The sequence below is a fragment of the Meleagris gallopavo genome, chromosome 6 (genome assembly GCF_000146605.3).
Source record: "Meleagris gallopavo isolate NT-WF06-2002-E0010 breed Aviagen turkey brand Nicholas breeding stock chromosome 6, Turkey_5.1, whole genome shotgun sequence".
Lineage (NCBI taxonomy): Eukaryota > Metazoa > Chordata > Aves > Galliformes > Phasianidae > Meleagris > Meleagris gallopavo.
In genome coordinates, this window is record NC_015016.2 from 9,953,244 (window position 1) to 9,963,570 (window position 10,327).

A 10,327-nucleotide genomic window follows, 5' to 3' on the forward strand; every position below is an offset into this window, starting at 1 on the left:
ATTGTTGTTTCTTCTTTCTTTTTTTTTTTTCCCTCCTTTTTCTTTTTTCTTTTTTTTGAGCCAGCAATACAAAGTAAATTAGTACTACCTCAAAAGTGAATGTTGGTCAAGATGCGCTGAATCTCTCTGTAGCTTGGAAAAAGCACTTTTGGTCTCTAGCTGAAGTACTGTTTACTTATATGAGAGGAAAGACAATCATACTTAATGTGATCCTCAACATAATTAATACTTAAGGCTAATGGAGCAATATGATAAGTAAACATCATCTGTTACCTTTGTGTTCTCAGCTGTGGCAAGGGGCTGTTGCAGTCCTTATACTGTTGTACACAGGATAAGTAATGTAGACCTCCCTTCTTTCTCCCAAATATCTTCCTCTGCTTTTGTTCCCCGCTGTGCTCAGCCTTTTTTGCACTGGCAGTGTGGTGTTGTACCACAACTGCTGCTTATTTATGTAAATGCAAATGGCAGCTGACATCTTCAAAAGAGCAGGAAGGCCACTTCAGACAGTCACTTCTTTTTAGCTAGAGGGAGATCCTGCTCCTAACTGTCTGACATATCACACTGGAAGATGAAGGGTGAGGGTAAGCTAAGGGTGCTGTTACAGTGGGAAAGTTTATGCTGGGCTGCCATTAGATAAGTAATTGGAACTTTTTATCTCGTTCTTTGGAATATGTGAAGCTGTAGCTGTGCTCATGTCCTCTACAACACAGTTCAGGCTGATGTGTTAATTGGGTTCCTTGTTGGCTGATGTGTAAAAGCATTGGAGTGTGATGGGATGGGATTGAGTAGTTGCAGGGAAACTAGAGTCCTAGAATTGGTTTTGTGGAAGATCAAGGAATGTAATGGAAAATGGGTCTAATATCTTTATAATATGAGCCATCATAGTAGTTTCATCTTAAATTCCATAGTGTATTTTCTTTTTTTTTTTTGAGGTAGAAGTTATGTACAGAATTGTACTGAAGCAGTCTTAAAATACCAGAACTAGTGAAGTTAAGGAAAGTGGCTGCAGAGCTTTAAGTCTTCTGATAACAAGGGTTAAAGATGGTGTCAGCATTTATTTTCACTCTTTTTTTTTCTGGATTTTTAAAGCCATTTGATGTTGACAGGTTTTATTCTTTAAGGAAAAAGAAAGGCTCACATCTTCTTTCAGTTGATAGCGAAGAGAACTTTATGCAGGTTGGTGCTGCTTAACAAAGAGAGTTTTTCTCCAGCCAGCAGAAGCAGTTTCTGCAGCAGAGCTTGTGTGTAACATCTTGAGCAATGACCGTCAGTTATGTGAGGTGAGGGGGAGAGGGTCGCTGCTTTTGGTCCTGTTAGCCTGAATTGACTGCTTAAATGTCTCCAGTATACAGATGTAGTACAGGACCATGAGACTTTATGTAGTTTGATGATCATTGCTGCAAACTTTTTATATCACCAGAGGAACAGACCTCTGGCACCAGGAATGGGACGATTATATGCATTCATTTTTGAAAAAATATCAAACAAGGTGCTACAGCCACGTTCTTATGAGCAGGCGAATACTCAACTAGATACTGAACTATCTCTTCGCTTAATTTTATATACTGTACTGAAGATTAAACCCAAGCTTCCATTTCCCTTGAAGCAAATCACACATAAGCAGTAGTAGTGAACAGTCCTGCGCTGATTAAATGTGTGAGAAACATTTCATAGGTTTGGATATTCTAGAGAGAGCTTTTTCAGCATTGAACAATGTCCAACATTTCATAAAATGGAGAAGAGTTGCAGTTACAGTTTCAGTGTTGTGCAGAATATTCAGAACTTCACAGAAAGTTAATCACTGGGCAAAATCAAGCTTTTGTCTTTCAAATAATGCACATCAGTTTTCACAAGTTTTGTGTGTACTTTTAAAGCAGAAAGATCTGGAATGCAGCATCTTATTTGTTGCCTAAATCTGTGAAAACCATCTTTTTGGAAAAAGAATTTATAAGTTATGTGGAACCACTTTTTATTATTCTGCTGATTTGTTTATAGATGTAAAATCTTATTCTTCGTTATGATTCAAAACTGCATTAAAACGTTCAACTTTTTTTTTTTGCAAGTTACTGTCCTTCTGTTTTGCATTAAGGTTAATATCTCATTAGCAGTGAAATGATTTTCCTATCCATTTTTTGCTCTCTTACTCAAAAAGTTAATTATCAGTGCAATGATGAGCGCAGTTGAGGGAGAAGGCCAGATGAACCCCTGAAGTAGGGCGTGCATTTGGTCATGCTGACATAGGAAGGTGCTCAGTCTTGGTATTTGTACTGTTGTCTTTGGTTTTGTATGAGGCATTTTGTAAATACGTTTTGTTTTGCAGATTACTGAAGTCTCCGTGTGACTTTTCACAGTATTATATAAATCGATATTTTTAATGGTCTAAAAGCTGCTATCATTACTTGAATATTGCTTGCTTGTTGCACCCATATCCTTTGAAACAGAGCTTTGCAATGTTGAAAAGGGTGGTTGTTTCAGTGAGTTCATCTGGTTCCAGGTGCTTGAGCACTGTTGCCAGCCAGTACCCAAGTGCAAGAACACATCTGCATGTGCCACATTTTGAACCTTCAGATTTCTAGTCCTCTGGAAGATGACTTTTAGTGTTACTGATGATGTGGATCAGAAATAAAAGACCAAAGTTAAAAAAGGTGACTCAACTTGAAGAGCTGCAGGAGGAACTGCTTTTATGACGTGTCACGCTGTATTCTTGACTGACACAATTTTTATTTAATGCTCCAATGAGACAAAAGTATGTCTCTGAAAGCTTAATCAGCCTTGAGATATTTTAATTTTTAAATAGTAGTGTTACTTTTGCTAATTCTCACAGCTCATAATTTTGAGAAGTAATTGCTTACCCAGAAATCTGGTTTAATTCAAACTTGAACTCCTGGTCAAAATGCCCCAGTGACTGGGAGAGGCAGCCTACTGGAGGAGGGCAGTTTTGCAAACATTCTGTGGTTGCTGCTCATCAGTGTCCATTTCTCAGCAGCAAAGAGGTGAGGCTGGTGAGTAGGAGTGCTACCTCACCCAAGTGCCTCAATTAGCAGCTTTGGCTCTTCAGCTTTCTGAAGTTTTTGAAGAGTGGCTTAGTGTTATGTATGGAATTAGGAATTTAAGCATTCATACTTCTTGCTAAATAGGAATGGTGAAAAGTGTCCACGTACAAAAGAAGGGAGCTGTAAGTAGAAAAGTTTCGTCTTGAACTATACTGAAAATGGAAACAGTTTTTCTAGCTATCAGATGCCTGTGGAATGACAGCAAAGCTAATTAATAAGGTGACCTGGTGCTACTCAAGGTGCTATTATCAGCTGCTGATGACTGCATAGTTCCACCTGCATCCAGTGGAAGGAGAAGGGCAGGGACTGAGCTTGCTGGAAACATTGGCATCCAGAGCTTAGAATGGGTACTGCTAGATGTTAAAGATCTTTTCAGTGTTAATAAAAATAGGTGGTTGTTTTCAGTATCTTTGCTTTCAGGAAAAACTCAGTTATATAAAACACTATTTTAATTTCAGTTTTCTACTTCAAGTGTTTTAATGGTGCTGTGATTACTCGAGTAGCTGATAGATTCCAGTGCAGGGTTACAAATGTTACATGCAAACAAGCTCTGTCCTACCAACTTGAGATATGACAGCATGATGTGGCTTGTTAGGAACCACTCTTGGGGTGGAAATCTCTTCCTATTTGCATGAACAATTGGTTTGGGGGGGGAAAGATGCTGTTCTATGAGGCTTCTTTGGGAACATGTGGCTGGTTTACAAAGAAATGTTCAGCATTTTAAGATTAAGCATGATTCCAGACCAAAATGAATACTTGTCTTAATTCTGTTTATCTCAATTTAATTTGAATTGACAAGAGTCTTTTCAACCAAGCCAAAATAGAGGCATTTCCATGGATAGATTGCATCAGGGAGTTACTGCTCTATTTCCAGTAATTACCTTTGTTCTGGGAAAGATGAAACCAGCTCTTCCTTCACATTCTCGCTTCGTTTAGATGACAAAGTTTTACACACTCCATTGCAAATCTAGGTGATTAAGAAGATTATTCTTGGTTTCAAATTTCTGATTTCAGTTTACCTCAATGACTTTTAGACCAAATACACACCTAAAAATACAGAGTCAGTCTTCAGGAAACATGGCATTTTGTGCCTACATCAAAACTGTTAGCTGATGGAAAGGAGAACAACCGGTCAGCTTCATCAAGATCATCTTCTAAAATTGTACCTTTAGTATTAAATATTTTTAGTTACTATTTTTTTCCCATAGATAGAGCCAGAAACCTGATTTTTATTTTCCTGTTCGTTTTTAAACCTTATCTAAGTCTTTGCGGTATCAGCCTCATGTGTAAAACCAAACCAGCATATTTTGGTGGAACAACCTGTCCTCTGAAGCTGCAATTGCTGAATATTTAGTAAGGAGAGTATCCCTAAACATAGCAAAGGAAAAGATCTGACAATCTGACACGCTGAACAACAAACTGCTTTATTTGTGTCGATACGATGATAAAACTTGAAGGGGAGGATTAAAGCATTAGGAAGGAGGGGGAGAAATGAAGGGAAAGCAAAACTTTTCAGTGGCAGTTTAAGGATAGAGGAAACTGATGATACCGTGATTAAGGTTGTTTTTCAGTGTGGATAATTGCAGGGCATATTGTTTTGGTCTTCTGCGTTTTATGAAGCTTGTGCAAATACCTTTGCTGGAAGGCTGTCAGCAAGTGGGATGCTGCTGTTCAGCAGTGCAACTCATTGACTGTTGGGCACCCATTGCCCTCTGTGCAGGCTGGGGGTGGTTGGTGGTATGGAAAATCAGACTCACATACCTCAGTATGGAATAAGGCACTTCAGGTACTTATTTTTGAAAACCATTCCCTAATTTTGTGTGCATTTTATGTTGTTGCCAAATTAATGTACTGAGAAGCACTTGAGCATAAATGCATGGTTTAATGAAATATATGAAAGCTAGAGAGATGATTTTCCCTCCTGAGTTAAAGCTCCTTCGAGTGTACTACTAGAAAACTGAAGCTTTGTTGTATCAGCTCCAGGTACAGCTGCTTACTGATCAGTGAGTAAATGCGTTCTTTCAGATTCTCATTGCTCCTCTTGCAAAAGTTTTCCAACCAGTGCTGAAGTCATGGCACATGGAGACACTCAACGTCAGGCTGGACTGGACTCTGAGCACCTGACTGAGCTGTAGGTGTCCCTGATCATTGCAGGGTGTATGGACCAGATGGCCTTTAAGGGTGCTGTTGTAGGTCCTCAGCAAGTCTGGTACATGATTTGGGTGACTGAACTCATCCAAATATATGTATAAAAACCCCAATAATTCTGTTATAAGCAAAATGGAAGAAATCAAATCATATCCTTATGGGGATCTGACCTTTCAAACTGGTGTCCTGTTTCTGTACAGTGTGCTGGGTTATGGCTAAACTTGGGGGTAGCACTGAATATCAATAAGCAGGTGAGCTAATGGGAAGCAGCTTCTGTGACCAAGTATTAATGAAAAAGTACAAAAATCAGGTGGAAAGACCTTTAGCTGTGAGAAGGCAGCTGTTAGCCAAGGCTGGAGAGGGAATGGGCTGTGGGCAGCCTCCTGCAGAGCTGGGGGTGCATGGCCCCTTCCCAGCAGCACTGCAGGTGGGGTCCCACCCTCTGGGAGAAGTGGGTTCACACAATTTCATTCCTGCTCAGCACTTGAGTGGTTTTTATCTGCATTTAAGCCTTGCTGCTTAGAATGTCTCTTCAGCTCTTGGAGCAAAATTGAATGTTGCAGTTACAAAATAGTCATGCTGGAAGGGGCTCTGCATCTACCTTTTAGCTGTGTTTTTCTTGTCCTTCGCTTGCTTTGCTGCAAGCATGCACTTTCAGTGGTATCTTTAATAATTCAATTTTTGTCAGGCTAGTATTTTATTTTGAAAAAAGCACTGACAAGTTCTTAAGAGAAGATACTATAAACAGACTATGAGCAGTGCGCTGAAAGAAAGAGGAAAGCAACACCATCTCCAATCCTTGAGTTTTGTTCTGTTGGGAGTAGAGACAAGTAGGTTGAGGTACTTCTGGAGAACGATGTAAGGGAAGTCAGTGTTAGTTAGCCCAGTATCATCATTGTCATCATAACCTGTAGATGCCTTCACAGCCATTCCGTTGACTTATTGGGGTTCTCACTGGGGACAAGTGGGTACTGGAAGTGCAGCATAGGGAGCCTGAGCAAATGGCAAGTGGGTCTTAGTGGGCCTTCACAGACAAGGACACGTTTGTGCAAAGAAGGCTGTAACGACATCACAAAATGGTGGAACTTTGCATTAGAACTGAAGAAAACTACTTCCTCATCACCACAGTGGGGAAAAACTGGGACAACCAGTACTTGGGTAGAAGGAACAGATGTAGAAAGAGGTGGGTTTGTGTGTCATCATGGAGGCCCAGAAGGATGCCAGTGGCGGGGCCCTGTGGTGCCTCAGGACAGGGCCTGGTGTCTCCCAGTTCAGGTTTTGAGACACTGATGAAATCTTTGATGTGTGTGTGTAGGAGAAATGTATACGAAAAGGACAGAAAACGCTCAGAAGAGGATGAGAGTGGGTGTAAAGGCAATGGGCTTGAGTCACTAAGGCAAGTGAAGGAGTTACAAGATGGAAAACCAGATAAAATGAGGGCCTGTGGAAGAATAGGAGGAACAGGCTGTGGGACAGAGAAGCTGACATCATGTCTTTGCCAGTTTTCTTTTGGAGGAAGATGGTGTGACTCAGTACGGTGATACGAAGGAGCTGAGGATTGGGCATATTTGAGCAGGAACCAGGTAAAGCTCAGGGCATGGGTCTCAGCTCAGATGAGTCCTCACTGATGCCTTCACAGGCTGAGAAATCAAGGTGATTACAGCCCTAAAAAAAAAACAAAGCAAGGCAAATGCCCTCCCCCCAGTCTCCTAGAACACTGGATTAATAACTGAAATTTAAGAAAGATGATATTCTCCTTACCAAAGGGACAGTTACTTCCTGTTATTGGATCTAGATGCACTGCTGTAAGGACATGCAATGTTTCAGTTACCTCCTTGAGAGTAAAGTCCTGAACCAAAAAGTTACCGTGTGTGTTTATACTACTGCTATGCCTTGCTTCAGGTGCTCTAGGATCACTGTTTAATGTTCAATATCTATTACAAGTACTCTATTTTGGATGGATGTTATGCATCCAGAGGTGTTTCAGTTCTCTTGAACCCCTTGAATCTATGTAGTTCTGTTGGCTTCAATGTGTCTTCAGCAATTGAGTATTTGCAAGTCTTATCTACTCATTTGAGTTATTACCTTGAAACACATAGAAGTGCCTTTGAAATATAACATATTTCTGTTCTCACTGGAAAGTCACAGATATGGAGATGTCCCCTTCTGATCTCCTCTCCTCCACTGATAAAGGCATTTTTAGTGCCTTCCTGTCTCAAAGTGACTTGAAATGGGAGAGAAAAGTAAAAGCAAACACTAGAACAAGTCCATATTTGACTTTTTCCTTTTTGCTGCAACGAATCTGTTCCGTAAATAGCTTCCTTTATGTTTATTTTCACATCCTGAAGGCAAAAGATTAATTTATCTGGATGTCCACACACCTTGAAACAAAGACTTGTGTTGTGCTCGATAACATGTAGAGCTATTTTAATCCGGCTTAATTTGATCTTGATCCTTATTTAATACTCTTTTGATTTTTCCTCTGACTTGTGTTCCTGAAGTTCACAAGTATAAAATCATAGGAGAAATGGTATCTAGCTTCTGATCCACTTTGTTAATAAGCTGATTACAAGTGTTTAAAATTATCTCCTCTTCTCCAGAAGCAACGGAACAGATGACCTCCAAACACAGACAGTTCTGCCAACAAGGTCTGGAGCTCCTGCTGGAAATGAACTGTGTCACAATGCAAACACAGGCCTTAACCCTGCAAGTTGAGCCATTTTGCAAGTCCAGCCTCAAGGCAGAGGAGCTTAGTAGTGGACTCGGCTGCAGCTCTATCCATGTGTGGACTTTGCATGAAACTGACAATAAGCAGAGAGGTTTATACAAAATATTTGCTGATACCTTGGAGTGGTTTTTCTTCAAGTACATGAGTCAGCTGGTGGAAATGTCATCTCTGGTATGGAGACTGGGGCTGGTGGTGGTCGGGTGTGAAGATGTGTTTGGGATCCCCTTTCTGGGGGTGCTTGGAAAATGATTGAGAACATAGCTTTTTAACTTTCAAGTGTTGTGGAGGGAGGCTCCTTGCTCTGGGGTCTGACTACCTTATAGAATTATAAAATCATTTGAGTTGGAAGGGACCTTTAAAGACCATCTGGTCCAACCCCCCTGCAATGGACAGGGACACCTACAGCTCCATCAGGGTGCTCAGAGCCCTATCCGGCCTGACCTTGAATGTCTGTAAAGACAGGGCATCCTCTAAGTCTCTGGGTAACCTGTTCCAATGTTTCACCACCCTTATTGTAAGAAAATGTCATTAAATCCAATATAAATTCAAAGTTTTGGGGCTTGTCCTTTGGCTCTTGGGTCCATGAGATGCTGGCGAAAGGCCAACCAGACTCGTTTGTGAGCTCTGGCCGTGAAAAGGCTGCTGCTACTCAACTGTCTCCTAACTGACCCTATGCAGGTCTCCAGAGCGGAGGGATCTTAAACACATCTTCACTTCCTATGGCCACTGCTCCCACCTTCACAAACCAGGGCTGATGTTTCCACCAGTTGCTGCAGGTGAAGCCCAGGTGCTAGTTTGTTGGCCCTTTACATGTGTGTTGAGAACATCACTGGTTGGTCCAAGGGTTTCACAAAGAATGTGTGCTGCGAACTCTCACAGCCTTTGGACTGCACCATTTTTCCCTGTAAGAGAACCCATCTCTTCTCCATGATGTTGGTTTTATACCAATGCAGTTTTGTTAACAGCATCAGCTTTCCACATTCCGTTTTTCCAAGTGTGCTGATTTTCAAAGATAAATGCACCAAACTACGTCAGAACTTCAGGGAAGTGTAACAGAAATGATTGGGCTGTGGCAGGACAGCAGCTCTGTTCTGATCTCTGCATGGCAGCAGCTGTCTCCTACCACTAAGCTGATGGAGGTTGCATTTGCCTTAATTTTCTTTCCTGAAATTTCTCATTGTGTGCATTTGCAGAACTGCTGGCCTCAAGCATTCCCAGCACGAGAGGTTGGAGCACGCAGCGATGTCGTTGGGAAGAAAAGCCACCAGAGGGCAGACCGAGACACGCAGACGGGGAAAATACAAAGTTATACATGTTCAGTTTGTCTACGGAGGCAGGCAGAACTGTGCTGGTTCATAATTCATATGCCTGTAGGACATTGTAAGGGAATATAATTGGTCTGTCAGGGCAGTGGTGGTATTTTGCTTTGAAAAATGCTGTCGACGAAATATCTTAAAACAACCATGAAAGTAGCATAATTTTAGATCTGCTGATAAAAAGAAAAGTGACTCCCTCCCCTGGCTCACCTAGTCCTTTCCCATTAACTTTTCCATCACAATATTTAGTAAAGCATAACGCTGAAAGTAGAGTTTAGCTGTTTTAAAGGCACAGAAGCTTTCTGGTTTTAAATAGCTGTGTCTCCAGCATTTACATCATGTTAATTCTGTTGCTCTGCAGGGCTAGATGTATAGTATGTAAGTCTGTGGTATTAGATATTTTTGAGTTTAATGTGCTGGTCTCTGGGATTGCACACACTGAACATTCTACTGATTGAACACCCAGATGTGAATCTTTCTGTAGAATAAAACATCTCACAGACATCTGGCTGACAGCAGATGCAAGCAGTGCCAATATACAATTGCATCCTACCAGAGATATTAATGACATTTATTGATTCAGTAATTTTAAATAGATACACAATAGATAGCTCTTCCCAGAGGACACCATGAAAAGCCATCAAGCCCAGGGTGTCCCCTGACCTTTGTGTCCCTGTGTCTGGTGCTCAGATTGTGGCAGGACCAGCAGTGATGGGATGAGGTGGTGGTGGTGGGACCAGAGTGGTGGAACAAGTTGGTGGTAGGACAGAGGCTGGAGGGGCAAGGTGCTGAGGTGACTCCATGGCCCAGATAACCCCAGGTGTCTGGAAGCTGATGCTTACCGTGGGAGTGGAAAGCCTGTGCCATGTTGAGAAAAAAAAATAATAAAAAGATCTCAGCTTGATTTTTAAGTGCTTAAAGATAGTAAAAGTGTTTTAGCTAATCAGGCAAAGTGTTTAATCAGACTCTTCTATGCTGTTTAGTTTCTCATACATCAGAAGCACAGTTTTCTCATCACTAAAGTGAGGTTTTTGTTTGGCAGGTGGGTGCAGGGACTTGGTGCCTGCCTGCACTCAACTGCG